The following is a 16,383-nucleotide window of genomic DNA, read 5'->3' as shown; positions in this document are numbered from 1 at the left end:
TGCCTTCAATACTATCGGACCGTACCATTCTATTTCAATGTACGGGAAACAAAACACTCCTCATAACTATTACATAAATGCATGTGACGTAACAAGTGTCATTTTTTGCGTTTGGTCAAATGTAAGATTTTATTTATTCATGCATGTTAAGGCTTTATTGGATATTGGCCGTTTTTTTTAGGAACCAGTAATAGCATCGCCTCGTTATCAAGTGAATGGTTTAGTCCTGAAGTTCTGTTATTTTTGCCATACCGCCGTGATCCGCTAGAGGGCGGTGTTTCTCAGCAGTAAAACTCAAGTCGACACGTGATCTTTATTTTGGAATTGATTCCAACTCAGACACATCGCCTCCAATTCACGCCCCACTGCAAACACAGATTACAGAGGGCGAGCAAAACCACAGCATAAGGTTAAAGTGACAACAGTATTTACACAGATGATATGCCTCAAGGAAGGAGGAGCCATAGCCTGTATATAACAAGGGTATAGCCTATATTCCTGTTATTGTGTCTGTCTCACAGCTGTGCACCACACTGGAATCATAAACTTTCATTAAAGAAACCAACACATTGTTTTATACTGAATTACATCCTTTCTGCTTTCAGCCATTTGATTGATAACACTAACTTTACATGGACAAACATCTTATAAGATAGAATGAAACAAGATCCTCATGTATTAGTTGCACAGCAGGGACATTTGCAGTATTACAACAAAGGGCATCAGTAAAAAAATAAAAAAGTATGTATAACAAATAAGTAGTCAAACGGTAAAGGTATTATAAATGAGTGAAGTGTAAAATTACTAAAACATCCTATTGATATTGCACAGTTGTAGACATTGATGTTGATATTGCACATTAATGAATAGTATGTGCGTTCTATTGGGAGCAGCATTGTATCACTGGTGTTTAATGTAATGCCATTGCGTAAACTGCTCCAGGGAAACTGCCAAGGTTAAATTTGACAGGTGAGTTTGTTTGCATGTAACTTTTTAAGACATGCACATCACAGTTTGACGTTAATATTCAATTTATTTAGACAACATTATTTGTTTCCAACATCGGCTGTAGATCAAACCTGTGCCACCGTGGTCACAGTTAAGTTCCTCTCCTGGTAATCTGTGTGGGATGGGGTAGCGATGACTGTGGGTCTGGTCATTCGGCTGCACTTACAATCACAAGATGGCAGTACAATGACTTAACAACGTTGCATCACTGCTGGGCCTCTATCTTGTCTGTTCTACTTCAGTCACAATCACTGATTTCCTGACGGGGAATTACTTGGAGGACATGAAGCATGAAGAGAAAAAGACAAGAAAATTCTCCGTTTAGATCTAAGTAGTAAACCACTTGATTCTGGTAAAAAAAAAAGAGTACATTTAAGTGATTGATTGCAGTAATCTTATCATAAATGTACCAGCATGTCTGAAGTAAAAGCCCATCTTCCGTGAGTGTGTTCGGGATATAGGAAGCTTTTTATTTGTGGTGTGTTGGTTTAAGTTAGCAACATTTATGTCACATCAGAATTATTCTATTCTCCTCAAAGTGACGATTAAAGCCCAATTGCGGAGGATTTAAAAAAAAAGGCTTATTGCACATCAAAAACAAGATCTAGAGGTGCGCTTAAAAAATAGAGAAGAGAAAACCATGTGTTTGTGTGTCCTAAGTACAAACATAGCAACGTCACATACAACACAAATACACAAACTAGATTCTAAAACTCATTTATTCTTAAATCTAAATTCGAGAGCCATGAAAAGGTAATTTTCTCACATGACAGACTCATAAAAAAGACATGCAGTTCATGAATACTTTTCATGGCCAAGGATACTATTTAATTGATAACAAATACATAAAATTGTTCTCTTGGATAAAGAGTGTGTTTTAAAAAGAGCAATAAACTCTGCTTCAGGTGATGTTATTTATTATGTAACCCCAAAGTGGTTGGTATCAAATAAATAAAACGTATGAAAACATTAAATCAAATCCTGTCAGTAAATCATGTTTTGCAAAATGAAAGACCTCATTAAAAACTAGACAATCGTTTATTCGAACCAATTTACACGAGGCTGTGCTCAATCTGAAACACTTTTAACATTTCTATTTTTGCAATGATGTAGTGTTGCTTTGATTTTTCAGCTATATTTATAGTGAAGTAAAATAGTATCATGACTATAATATCTATTTCTCTCCACATTGTAAAATAAATAAATTCATCAATGCATTTCCAAAGGCAACATTTTGCACAGAAAACAAGAACAGAGCATATTCTAAAAGGCATATAGAACATATAGTATGCATATAGTAGCAAAATCATTTGTGGAGACAGAAAAGCTGGCAACTATATTGACCAATTGGTCCATGGGTGTTATGAAATGGCAATTCTGTCAGATGCCTGTGTCTCATGGAGAGAACTGCGTGTGATGTGTTGTAAAAGGTGTGCTGTTAAGTGGCAAATTGGTTGCAAAGCAGAAAATGTGTTTGTGGTTTTCGAGACGTGAGATTTTGTTCTCAGAGTTTCCATAATTGAGCTTCTGTCATTTTAGTGTGTTAGCAATGGAATACACTAATACTTTTTATGCCAGTGGTTTTGTCACCGCCCTTTGACCTTTTGTTTAAGTAGAGACAATGGAATTTTGCTTAGAGTTCAGCAGTCTGGAGCTTTTTTGTGAATACATATTTATCATTGTGCGCATAGTATAATTTTTCCTGAGAGCCTCCTCGCCGTTTGGAGACGTGCAACCCTGGTAACAAGCAAGGATCTGTGAGAATCATACATTCTGAACAAATTAAAAAATATACCACGCCGATAGCGAAGTGGAATCTTTTTGACGTTACAGAGCTGATGTCTGCTGTGTTACCGCATTGCATTGTGGGATGCTAAATCTGGCCTGGTATCCAGTGATTGAACTTACTAAATATTCATGCTAGTATGGAATTTCAGACGCAACCACAGGTTATTTGTCCTGTAACATAGCCAACGACACCCAGTTTGTAATACTGCAAATATATAAATACTGCAATACTTTCAACAGTGGGACTCAATCAGCATTGTGGCTGTTACTTTATACGGCGATAGTGAGCTGAACAGACATTTGTTGGAGATTCACGCTTTAAACAGTGACGTCAAAGTCATTCGGAATCAGGCAACTACAGTCTGCAGCTGTAAATGAACACAGACGCCATTAAACCCCTTTTTTATTTAGTTGAACTACTTAGCTCGCAAGCTAACTAGCTGGCCAGGTGAGTTGGCTTTCTACTCAATATTAGAGACACTGTTAGCCGTGTTAGCTAGCCCCCATTGGCCATATAGCAACCATATAAAGACGGTCTGTGTTGTAGTATATTGTGTGTCAGTGTGCCTTCGGAAAGGGTAAATAAACAACACCATTGTTTTGGTCATGTTTTAGATGAGGTTGCAAAGTTATTTTATAGAGATTATCTGGCTTCCCTCCTGAAGTGTCCTTGAGTTTAACACGTAATCCCACTTGCTAGTGGATGCATAGCCTTAACCAGAGGGCAAACACACACTTTCCCTCCGCAGAAATTAAAAGTACATCCCATTGAGTGAAGCTGAATACCAATGTCCGGGAGGCACGGGCCAAAACTATCAATCTCCCATTATCCAATTGTGAGATAATCTGTGTTTATTTCCACCTGCAGAGTTTGATGGCGGTGCATGCAGGCTCTCATGTGGGCCCCTTCATGGCACTCCGCACATTATTCCGCTGTAAAGATAAGTGTCACCCTCTTTGTGTCCATAAAAACCAGAACAAAGGAAATGTTGATTTCGGCGAAATGTAAGTGGTGAAAATTGAGTGACTGCAGAGACCACAACAAACAAAAAAGGAAACCATTCATGATGCGTGCCAGGGTAGGCATTTCAGCCGGGGGTCGCATTAGAGCTGCAGCCAGCTAATCAATGACATCCTCACTCCCTCCATCTCTGTGCTCTGATTGCGCGCAGATTGCACGGCGCTATCACCAGGACGGTTTTCATGCTGTGATGCCAACAAGCCAACATTCTGCCCGTGTATGTGTGTGCAGAGCAATTTGCAAATAGAGCATAAAGAAATCATGTTGAGCTGCGATGTGGTAGATGGCGTTCAGCTCACTCTCGGTCTCTGCGGAGACCAGATAGGTTTTGTGAACTTGGGCCTTGCAGGCAGACGGATCCATTTACTGCAGCGCTGCATCAGCTGGAGTGACAGCCGGCTGCAGGTCTGCTGCGCAGCACAGGGTGGTAGTAGAGCTCTATGACCAACTGCCTCACTGTGAGGTAACAAGAGAGAAAAGCAATCCCTCTTAGATAGATAGAAAATACATAAAACAAGGTATTATAAAAACACAAACAACTAAAATCGTAACTACAACAAGGACAATACTAATGAAAACCAGTGATAGAGCAGGGTGTGTCCCCGCACATCAGAATATGCAGTAATCTATATATCCACACATTATAGGGATATATACGTATAGGGGTGTGAAATGTGTAGAATTGTGTAATAAGCCGCTAATTATACTGACAGTAAGATATTAGATGATGATAAAAACACAAAACTTTAAGTTATTATTATGACTGAAAAATGCATGCACGTAGTATTGATGATTAAAAATGAATAAGTAATCAAAGGAATGTTTTGCCTGGAGGAGTGCAAGTATGAGCATATTTAATTGATCAAAGGTGAACATGTTATTGATTCTCAGCTCCCTTTCATACACTGTGAGTAAAAAATAGATGTAAAATCTGAACTGCGGGTCTGCAGATGAGGTCAGGAGGGGGGAGGAGGGGGAGTCATTTCCAAAGAAGAGAGCTCCTGAAGAGCTGAAGGATGGAGGAGAGGCTTGATGGGCAGCTCGGTACAGACTGGATGAGCCGTGTAATGAGCCACCTTGTGTTTGTTAGATAGCACCAGCTGAATGATCCTCATAAGGCATCTTTCCCGGGGAAGACTGAATTATTACTGAAGTAAACAACATGCATGAAAAAGAAGAATTAGACATCGATACCACCAGGCTTGTGCTCAGGGGCAGAGACGTTGCAGGCGTCAGCGCCGAGAGAAACACTGGAGGATATTCATTACATATGAGGGGGCGCGTATGGAAAGAATAACAGAGATGAAACTGCATTAATTTGGAAGCAGAAACGAGGGAAGTCCTGACCTCCGAGAAGGTTTCCATAATATGCCGTCCCACCGGGGTTTGAAAAAAACAAACAGAAAATGTTGGAAGTAAGTTCAGTGGCGTTAAACACAAACTAGAATTCCGTTAAATTCACTTGAGCTAAATCCAACTTGACTGTGCTCGTTGTTTGTGATTCGCAGTGCAGTCAGTTCGGTGTGTCGAGGCGTCAGTGTTGGTCATTGTATTCTTTACCGCGTGACACACTCTGGGCCCGGTCGTTATGCTCAAAAAGAAAATGTCATGGCCAGATTGAAAGGCAGAAGAAGAAAATTGTGAATCCAAAACATCCAGCATGGTTAGTGCAGTGGCGGCCGTCAGCGCCTGCTAAGCCTTCTCTGCTGGCCTAAACAGAATCAAAAAGTTACAGCTATTTTATAAAGTAATTGTTTTTCGCAAATTACACAATTTCTCATTGCACAGCTCCTGTCTTCCTCTGTTCCTCTGCTTCAGGCCTCTGGTATGCCTCTGTTTGGGAGCTGCTTAACAGCATCTTATCCAATCACATTTCACCTCTCTTTCTCTATGGAAGAGTAGCCTGGTTAAACTACATGAAACAGCCTTCTAGAGTGTCTGGACGTCTGATTCGTCCCAGGGCCCGTGTGACCATTAAAATGCGCTGTGATTGGTCAATTGGCTGCCGTGACTCGTCTAACAGAAAACTATAGCTAGTTAGAAAGTTCCATGTTGTTGAAACTGTTGTTCGAGAAATAATTTCATTTTTTGTATTTGAGTTTTTTCATACTCTATGGCTGAAGGAGGAGAACCGGACTTGGTGGGGGATTTACTTCATGCCTTTCTCATGGAGGGTTGCATGTTTTGGCATTGACGATCCTCACTGAAGTGCACAGATGAACTGAACACCCACGTCATTGAACTGTGTTAACAAAGAGAAGGATGGACTTTGTCTTTATCCCGTTGTCTTCGTGTCAAAATGACCCGTGTACGAGTGCATATGTATGTGTGTTGATGGGTCATTTTGACCCGAAGATAACGGGAGGGTTAAGTGGACAGCATCGGGTGAGTGAACAGTTATTTTCTGCTTTTTGTGTTGTTGTTTTTTCACCCTGCTTGGCTCTCTGCTGGGTCCCAGCCCCACCGCTAAGCTAAGCTAGCTCGCGGCGTGGAGGTGTTGGGAGAGCGCTCGCTGCCAGACCTGCAAGTTGCTTTGGATAAAAGCGTCAGCTAAATGAAATGTAATGTAATGTTTTCCCAGCCACCTCGGGTGTGGTGCATCGTAGGTGGGTGCCGACGGTGTGGCTGCTGAGGGGCGGCGCAGGGACAACAGCTGGAAGTTGCACTGCTTCTGCTGCTGCTGAGAGGTGCCGTGTTTCAGAGCCGCAGTTTAGTTGGATTGTTTTGTCATGTTTTGTTATAACACAAAGCTATTATATCGAGTACTTGGACAGTTCTCTACAAAGCAGTGTTCTGATGTAAGTTTCTGGGGCTTTTATTGTGAAGGGAAAAATGGAAGAAGAGGAAATGTTCTAGTGGAACATAAAAGTGGTTGCCGTCTTGTGCAAACTGCAGCATCGTGTTGTTGTTTTATTAATAAAGTGAAGTCTCGGCACAAGATAAACCCTCGGATACATAACTACATGTGGCTGGTTCTTGTTGATGTGAACTACATGCATTGTCCGTTAATGAGGTGTATTTATGTAAACAATATCAGACGGCACTGAAGGCCTGGGTTGAAAATGCACGGTCCGCCACTGGGTTACTGGATTATATTTTCAAAACCCAAGAAGTAACCAAAATGTACAAGATGAGTCAGAAGGATCAATGTACTGCTTTGCAGAGCGGATGGATGATGAAAAGAAACATCTTGAAGGCTTCATACAGACTTCAAACGTTCTCTCTGTGTTCCCCATTCTTACCGCTTTACAAACAGGCGACAAAACGAGCGCAGAGATTGTCATCATGTCCGCGATTGCACACTAACAATATTTATACTAATTATGACATAAATGTAATATATTATGTGTTCACACTGCATGGTATGTAGATTTTGCATACGTGAGAAATGCCCGGATGTATAGTATACTACATTGAGACGTGGGCTGACTGCACATTCTCAACTGCCCCACAATGCATTGCATCTGGGTTCTTTGAGCAAGTAAAGCCAATTACGGACTCCTCCGCTGTCCAAATACAGTCACCTCCGTTCACTGGTTGCAAAAAAAAACACCAAGATGGCGGCGGCAGAAATGCCGACCTCGAGGCTTCAAAATGGCAGTCCAAGAACCAAAGGGAGACGTAACAACGAGTATGTCCACTTCTTATGCAGTCTTTGTACAGTGAGATTTTGAACAAGGCTGAAAGCTGTTCATATATGTTTCACTTTATGTGAATTTTAACAAGTTTTCATTTGACAAAGGAACCGTTTAGATTCCCAATATGTTTGGATATTTGCTGCAACGTTTTCGGAGATAGTTCAACTACTTTTAGACACTTTGTGTCCAGTCTGACAGTCCCAATATAATGAGTTAATGCAGGGAAACCCGCTGCTGTCTGTAAACATGCCACTAAACCTGAAGGAGTCATGTGACCTGATGTGTGGAATCGGTTACACATCTGTGTGTAGGAGGGTTCACACTCTCGCTGTATTTTATCCCCTGAAGGCGGCTGAGGGCCGTTTGCATGCTCCGTACTGCAGGAGGAAGCAGAGCATCCTAGTTTATTCTGAAATATACCTCCGTCCTTTCTCTTTGCACACAATTTAATCACATTTTACATTTTGACACTTTTTTACAAGGTTAACCTTTGGATTTTGTAACATGTGTGTATCTCTGGTGCCACCTTCAGGCCAAACATCATCACTTTATTTTTGTTGCAATGTTTTTTCTCACATTTTTCTCAAGTGCGCTGTATTCCACGTTATTCCAATATGTTTTATTAAATATGATACCTTCACCAGCAGCATGGCTGTATTGTTTTACATGTAATAATTGTCTTTCAAACTCAAAGCAATGCTGAATGAAATATTGATTCACTGGTTTGCAGAACACGGGAACAGAATCTGCCTTTGAAATGAATTTAAATGAGTCTGTTGATACGGGATGTGTGTGTGTCCAACGTGTTCATCTTCTCAGAACTCATGAATATGTGGGAACGCTTTAAACCTGGATTGATTTAGAAAAAGAGCTGATCTTCGCTGAAAACGGACGCTAACTGAAGCGCTAACGCCTTGTTCTGCGTGTCTCCGAGTTAAGAACGGTGGCTTGGTCACGTGACACGAGGATGACGCGTCACGTCGCTCTGCGTTTCGACGCGCTGGTTGCGCAATATCAAGTTGTTTATTTCTGAATAGACAAAGATAAATAGAACGCCGTGTTCCTTGTGATTGGGCCGCTCGGTGGCGCAGTGCTTAGCACACGCGCCAGTCATGCATTCGGTCGCAGGTTCGACCCCGACTCCGACGGGAGTTGTGAGGGGCGCCTCCCGCACCTGTGGAGGTGTTCCCCTCCCATTACTGTGTAATGGTGATAACGGAGCCCGTCCGAATGTACGTGGAGTATCCTTGGTCTCCCCGAGTGAGTGTGGGTTTACAACAGGTGTTGACGGTACGATTACACGTCACGGTTTCCTCCCACGTCTCCAAAACCAAGGCGCAACAACGGTTGTGAACTAGGAATTGATCTAAATACCCTATATATCCCCCTTAGAAAAACTTTTTTTTTCAGTATTTTTTGTGTGTTTTTCAATAGTTGCACATGTACAATTTTATAAATGGTCAATAACGGCAATATAAATTGAAATTAATACAGTCAACCCAACAAGCCAGGGGCAACTGCAGAGAGAGAGAGAGAGAGAGAGAGAGAGAGAGAGAGAGAGAGAGAGAGAGAGAGAGGGAGGAAACAAAGTGTAAAATATAAATAAAACAGACACGGGCACAAACTCTGATTGTGTAATTACAAACATATATCATAGGCAACTAACGTCAGTTAGTTGTATTCTATTTTACTTTATTGTGTATATTTAAATATATATATATATTACTTTATTTAAATTTGTATATATATTTCATCCCTGTTGCTTCTTTATATATTTAATCTTTTATCTTGTGTGTTTGTATCTTCAAGCTGTAAGGCGACAAAAAACGACCAAAAAAATTCCCCTTGGGGATTAATAAAGTATATATTCATTCATTCATTCATTCATTCATTCAACGCATGCCGTTATTGTTCTCATTGCCTTTTTAAAAATATATATATATGTTCATGTTTCAAAACTCTTTGTAAAAAAAAAAAAGAAAAAAAAAAATAGGTCTTTGGCTTGAAAACTTACACTCGAGAATATAGAATTTAGCAAAGATGATCAATAAATCCTCAAATGTTCTGTCATGGCTAGTTTCCTGTTGACTTTGTAAGAGTATACATTTCTGCAGCAATGGTCACTTTCTGTGCACAGTCTGACATCGCAGACAATCTGGGGTTAAATTGGTGGCAGAGCACCAACAGTCCCAATATAATGAGTTAATGCAGGGAAACCCGCTGCTGTCTGTAAACCTGAAGGAGTCATGTGACCTGATGTGTGGAATCGGTTACACATCTGTGTGTAGGAGGGTTCACACTCTTGCTGTATTTTATCCCCTGAAGGCGGCTGAGGGCCGTTTGCATGCTCCGTACTGCAGGAGGAAGCAGAGCATCCTAGTTTATTCTGAAATATACCTCCGTCCTTTCTCTTTGCACACAATTTAATCACATTTTACATTTTGACACTTTTTTACAAGGTTAACCTTTGGATTTTGTAACATGTGTGTATCTCTGGTGCCACCTTCAGGCCAAACATCATCACTTTATTTTTGTTGCAATGTTTTTTCTCACATTTTTATCAAGTGCTCTGTATTCCACGTTCTTCCAATATGTTTTATTAAATATGATACCTTCACCAGCAGCATGGCTGTATTGTATTACATGTAATGATTGTCTTTCAAACTCAAAGCAATGCTGAATGAAATATTGATTCACTGGTTTGCAGAATCTGCCTTTGAAATGAATTTAAATGAGTCTGTGTTGATATGGGATGTGTACTTCACAGTTTACGAAAGTGTAACCCTGCCTTTCTCTTGGTTGGTTGCGCCCTCCGGTCCTTCAGCCTCTTCTTTACTCAACTGTTGCACACGTTACTCTGAGTGTTGCACTCACACCTGTCCTCCACAAGCCAATCACACAACGTGTGATGTTGTTTATATGTTGTTCTATTCTATTCAATTTGTTTTTACTTTAACTGTTTTTGCACTTTATTACAGTACATTCACTTCATGTCGGACAGAAGAGAAACACAATTTCAAATCTTCTGTATGCTTGCACAATGGAAGAATTGACAAATACAATTGACTTTGATTTTGAAATTAGACTGTTGCGCCAAGGAGACATGGATTAGCATCTTAAATGTTACATGTGTAAAAACTTTTTTTTTAAAAAGAGGAAACCTTTTGTTGAGGAGCTGTACATGACCTTGAGCGTGTTTAAAGTTAATAGGTTATTTATGTGCATGAAAGAAGGAAAATCCTACTGGGAATGTCAAAATATATGACGTGAAAAGGGTCAACTGCAAGTTGTCTGTAACAAGATGTTTAGTGTTGAAATAAATCAACATATATTAGTGAATGTCATTCCAGGTTTTGAGTCATAGCTAAAAACATATTAGATCAAACTGGGTAAAAAAAGGACCCTTTTGGATCTCTTTTTTTGCTGTATACAGAGTTTTGAAGGTTTGAAATAGATAATTACATAAACATGCTCATGGCATATTGAACCATTTTTCTTTAAAGATTTTTAAATACATGCATTGTCGCTGCTCTCGGCTTCTATCTTCTTCAACATCCAACCAAACATATTATACAGTCACTACATCCTGTGTTGTCACAAGATGCCTCATGATGACATACAATACCGTGATTAAGCTCCTTAACCACTTTAAAATATTGCATTTTATTATAAATCAGAGAAAAAATTAGATGGGATGGATGAATTTCAGAGAAGGGAATTTGTTCAGGTACGCACCAAAAAGGGAGGAGGAAGCAGAAAAAAAGAGTGTGCCGAAGGACAGGATGAAACAGAAGTTGATTGAAAAGGCCCTGTTGTTTTTTCCAGGTGGAATAAATGCAGAGGGGAGCCTCACCAATTTTGACATTGATTCATCTGACTTTCAGCAGCATTCATTAGATAGTATCACTCGGGGAACTGTATGAAAAGACAAAGTTACGTCTTTTACGTTTCTATTCAACAACCAAGAAGAAAGACATTGTCAGGGACATACATCTTGAGGAGGAGAATATACCCTTTTTGCGTGTAAGAAACACCATGCATCAGCTGCTGTGTTGCTGACATGAGAAGAGTTTAACAAAACATCCAGCAGGTGGCGGTATGGCACACACTCAAATGGAAATAACGGAGCTTTTATTGCATAGTTTGGAGTTGTTGAAGCGTGACATCTTATTGTGAAGGACAGAACTACGGTCCCGGATGTGTTGACAGAGTTGATGGTCGCACGGCTAATGTACCGGCGTTAGCGTCCATTTACCGGCTCTAGCAAAGGCAAAGCTAACTCTAATAATTCAAACGATATTAGCTTGAAAAGGTAAGAAATTAAAGTTTAGTTTACCACCATTAAATCCGCTGAAAACGGACGCTAACTGAAGCGCTAACGCCTTGTTCTGCGTGTCTCCGAGTTAAGAACGGTGGCTTGGTCACGTGACACGAGGATGACGCGTCACGTCGCTCTGCGTTTCGACGCGCTGGTTGCGCAATATCAAGTTGTTTATTTCTGAATAGACAAAGATAAATAGAACGCCGTGTTCCTTGTGATTGGGCCGCTCGGTGGCGCAGTGCTTAGCACACGCGCCAGTCATGCATTCGGTCGCAGGTTCGACCCCGACTCCGACGGGAGTTGTGAGGGGCGCCTCCCGCACCTGTGGAGGTGTTCCCCTCCCATTACTGTGTAATGGTGATAACGGAGCCCGTCCGAATGTACGTGGAGTATCCTTGGTCTCCCCGAGTGAGTGTGGGTTTACAACAGGTGTTGACGGTACGATTACACGTCACGGTTTCCTCCCACGTCTCCAAAACCAAGGCGCAACAACGGTTGTGAACTAGGAATTGATCTAAATACCCTATATATCCCCCTTAGAAAAAACTTTTTTTTTCAGTATTTTTTGTGTGTTTTTCAATAGTTGCACATGTACAATTTTATAAATGGTCAATAATGGCAATATAAATTGAAATTAATACAGAGGGAGGAAACAAAGTGTAAAATATAAATAAAACAGACACGGGCACAAACTCTGATTGTGTAATTACAAACATATATCATAGGCAACTAACGTCAGTTAGTTGTATTCTATTTTACTTTATTGTGTATATTTAAATATATATATATATTACTTTATTTAAATTTGTATATATCTTTCATCCCTGTTGCTTCTTTATATATTTAATCTTTTATCTTGTGTGTTTGTATCTTCAAGCTGTAAGACGACAAAAAACGACCAAAATTTTTTTTTGTAACGTGTGTATCTCTGGTGCCACCTTCAGGCTAAACATCATCACTTTATTTTTGTTGCAATGTTTTTTCTCACATTTTTCTCAAGTGCTCTGTATTCCACGTTCTTCCAATATGTTTTATTAAATATGATTCCTTCACCAGCAGCATGGCTGTATTGTTTTACATGTAATAATTGTCTTTCAAACTCAAAGCAATGCTGAATGAAATATTGATTCACTGGTTTGCAGAATCTGCCTTTGAAATGAATTTAAATGAGTCTGTGTTGATATGGGATGTGTGCATATGTGTGAAGGCCTCAGTGCGCTCTCTCTCCTCTCTGATGCGTTTACAACCTGTAGAAAACCTAGAAACCTAGAAAAAGAGCTGATCTTTGCTCTACAAGTCATCAGATGACTCGTAGTGGTGGAAGAGGTTTCAGCAGCTTCACTGTCAGCATGTTTACGACACCGCAACAGATTCCCTGTTTTAAAACTTTCACCACACCTCGACACCACTGAAGCTACAATAAACCTCACAATACAAAAGTGCCCTTCAGTGAGAGTTTTATTGAATGCAACACCAACGTTGGGTGACAGTGCGCTCAGTGGCTTCTGGGACGCTCGGGCTTTTGGCTCTTTTGTGCTTTCTTCACATCCATCCGGTCGAGCCCCGGGACGTCCTGAAGGCACAAGCTGCCCGATATCGAAAACAAAGAAAAAGGGAAATGGAAAAGGCAGTTAGTCACATCTCTGAAAACCAAAACCAAAGAACCAGAGAAGCCAGAAGCAGATGATTACCACTACAGAGTTAGAGAAGAGTCGGGGTCGATGTGCTGGAGGCGATGAGTTGACCGCAGTCAGGTGAACAGGAACCGAGAGACACTCTAGAAATGATCTTATTGATCATCTATATGTCCTGAATACTTCATTTACAAATGGGGACTCCATCATTTATAAAGTATGAAACCCAAGCTTATTAATCAAGAATGAAACATTTATAACTGTGTTTATGAATGAGTTACTAATGAGTATTCATGTTGGAATAATGCTTTATAAATGATGAATTCATTGTTTATTCATGCTAATGCTAAACAGTGTGTAGTTATTATAAAGTGCTACCAATACACCTTTAGTTTAACAAGCAAAAACCTTGTCAAATAAATGACCTGATGCAATGTGATTACCACAAACACTTTTATTGATCATGTAAACCTGCACAGACGACGAGTCATGGGACAAATCAAGCTGATATAATAACTAATTTAAAGGCTCAAGTCAGACATATTAACACACAAATAACTAATAATTAGATTTGACTACACTCTAAAAAAAAAGAGAAAACAAATTGAAACATGATGTAGAAATAAAATGACTACTATTAGGAAAGTTGTATTTTTGAGGAGTCATTTTATTATTGAACTACTACAGTGCTCTCGACTAATCCAAAATGTTAATAAACCTCAAACCTGAATGTTTAAGACGGTAAAAGTGAGTTGTTTTACTTTCTATATATAAAATATCTCTGTGTGCGCAATTATTGGGCAACTATTAGTGTGCAGAAGGTCAGGTTTCAGCCTTCTTTACGTTGGCCTTGTCTCTGAGCACTGAACCTCGTGTTGTGGGCTCTCCAGGTACGGCACTGCAGGATAACGGCTTCCTGGTAGCTTCACGCTTGATTCTTCTCAAATCTTTGGCAGTTCATTTGTGTCTTTTTTTTCTCATCACATTTCTTGCGACTCTGTTGAGTATTTGCACCAAACCGTTTGACGGTTCTGTGATCACGCCCCAGTATCTTAGCAATTTAAAGAGTGCTGTATACCTCCGAAAGACTCTTTTCAATTTTGGACTTCATGCATCTTCATGCACACATATTAAGGCCATTTCAATCTGTGGAGAAAGACTTTCTGGAGGCATGTTAACCGGATACCGACTCTCCGGCAGACAGAAAGCAAAGTGCCTTGGGAGGACTGCAGACCGCCTCCATGTGGCACACCGGGGTGATTCAAGCACAACCAGTGAAAATGCAACGCAAGTGCGGAACCAAGAGCAGCCTGAGGAGCAGCCTGAGGAGCAGCCTGAGGAAACGTCGGGACGCATCTCGGCTGAGGAAGAAAACATGTATTCGAAAAAGTCACATTCTCCACTTCCATGAAACCTCCCTGCACAATGCACAAGGTTGTGCACTAGGTTCATTTGAATTGATCTGAATTGTCACATACATGCTATATTGTATAGAACATAGTATATATATATTTTTATTTTTTTAATGCCCTTGCAACCCAAGGATGTCTGGTGCTTTAATTTTCTTCAAGTGGAGAGCCGGCTTTAAAGCAAGACTGTGGCTTCACAGCATACGGCCTCCTTTAAAATAGGAAGATTGTGATCAATGCTGTGAGTGCAAATGGAGTCCATCAGTGTTCAATACATTACCCAGGAGGAGTGATTTGCAAAATTGCTTTAACCACTCACGGTGGCATAGTATTGCTGTCGTAATGCGATTTGCAATACATGTGGGGATTTACTTCCCAGCATCTGACTAATGTGTTAAATGGGTGTATATGTGTGTGGGTGGCATAACATGTTGTTACTGAGTCTGAGATGCTTTGCTTAGGATGTGGTTTCTCTGAATAAAGGACACTCCGGAGGAATGGAACTTGATTCGTCAGCCAGGCATTCTTCACAAAACCACAGCAGCGAGTTTATTAGGGAGGCAGCAGACGATCAGCTCTCTATGTCATATAAAGACGTGGGACCAAATATGAATTATAAAGAAATAATAGTAAAAGATTTAAGTGCAGAAACAGCTGGAAGAACAACGTCAGTTTTTATTGTTTTTAAGAGGGAGTCAGCAAAGGACAGGTTGCAGGCTTTTAATGTGAAAGAACATCTTCTTTTGTGTGTGCTGAGTGTAAAAGAGTAAATAAAACTGAATTGTGAGCTGCTGTCATTTAATGTTTTCAACTACATGTTATTTATTTATTATTTACCGGATTTAGAAGATAATTCACAGTAATATTGTACTTTTAACTCTCACTGCGTTTTAATTAATCTTTTATCGCAACCAAAACGATTCCGTGATCAAACTGTTCGTCACAACGTGTCTACGAGAAGAAAGAACACGAAATATGTAAAATACTTTGATTAATAATCAATTTAATTTGCTGGCTATTTTCTCCTTTAATCGATTGATTGTTTTATTTGTAAAAATAGAGCAAATAGTGTCAGAATTACCCAGAACCTAAAGTGACGCTTTACCCAATGTTTTTTTTCAATAATAACATCATTGACATTATTAACAATATATTACAATGATTAGCATTACATTGGGAAACAGCAACTGTTTTTTTTACTTTTGGGATGTTTTGTGTAAAATTCTGAACTTGTAAAAGTAACTAAAGCTGACAAATAAAAGTTGGACAGAAGTAGAAAGTGGCATTAAAGGAAAATACTACAAGTACCTCACATTTGTAGTTAAACACTTGAGTAAATGTTGCCTGTACATTTCATATTTCAGCCTGAAGAGAGGAATAATATTAGCTGGAGCATCTCGGTGATATTAAGTCAGCCATGGTTCCTGGTCTCCAGGAGCCAGAGGTCCTCATGAATAGCTGCTCTATATTCAGCAGCGCTCTGGTCCGTTCAGGTCCACTGCCTCCTGGAGCAGGTCTACCGATCCTCGGGCCCCTTTTAGATCCAAAGGTCTTGGATCAGTGC

Source organism: Taurulus bubalis (genome assembly GCF_910589615.1).
Source record: "Taurulus bubalis genome assembly, chromosome: 4".
NCBI classification, from domain to species: domain Eukaryota; kingdom Metazoa; phylum Chordata; class Actinopteri; order Perciformes; family Cottidae; genus Taurulus; species Taurulus bubalis.
This window is presented reverse-complemented; position numbering follows the sequence as displayed.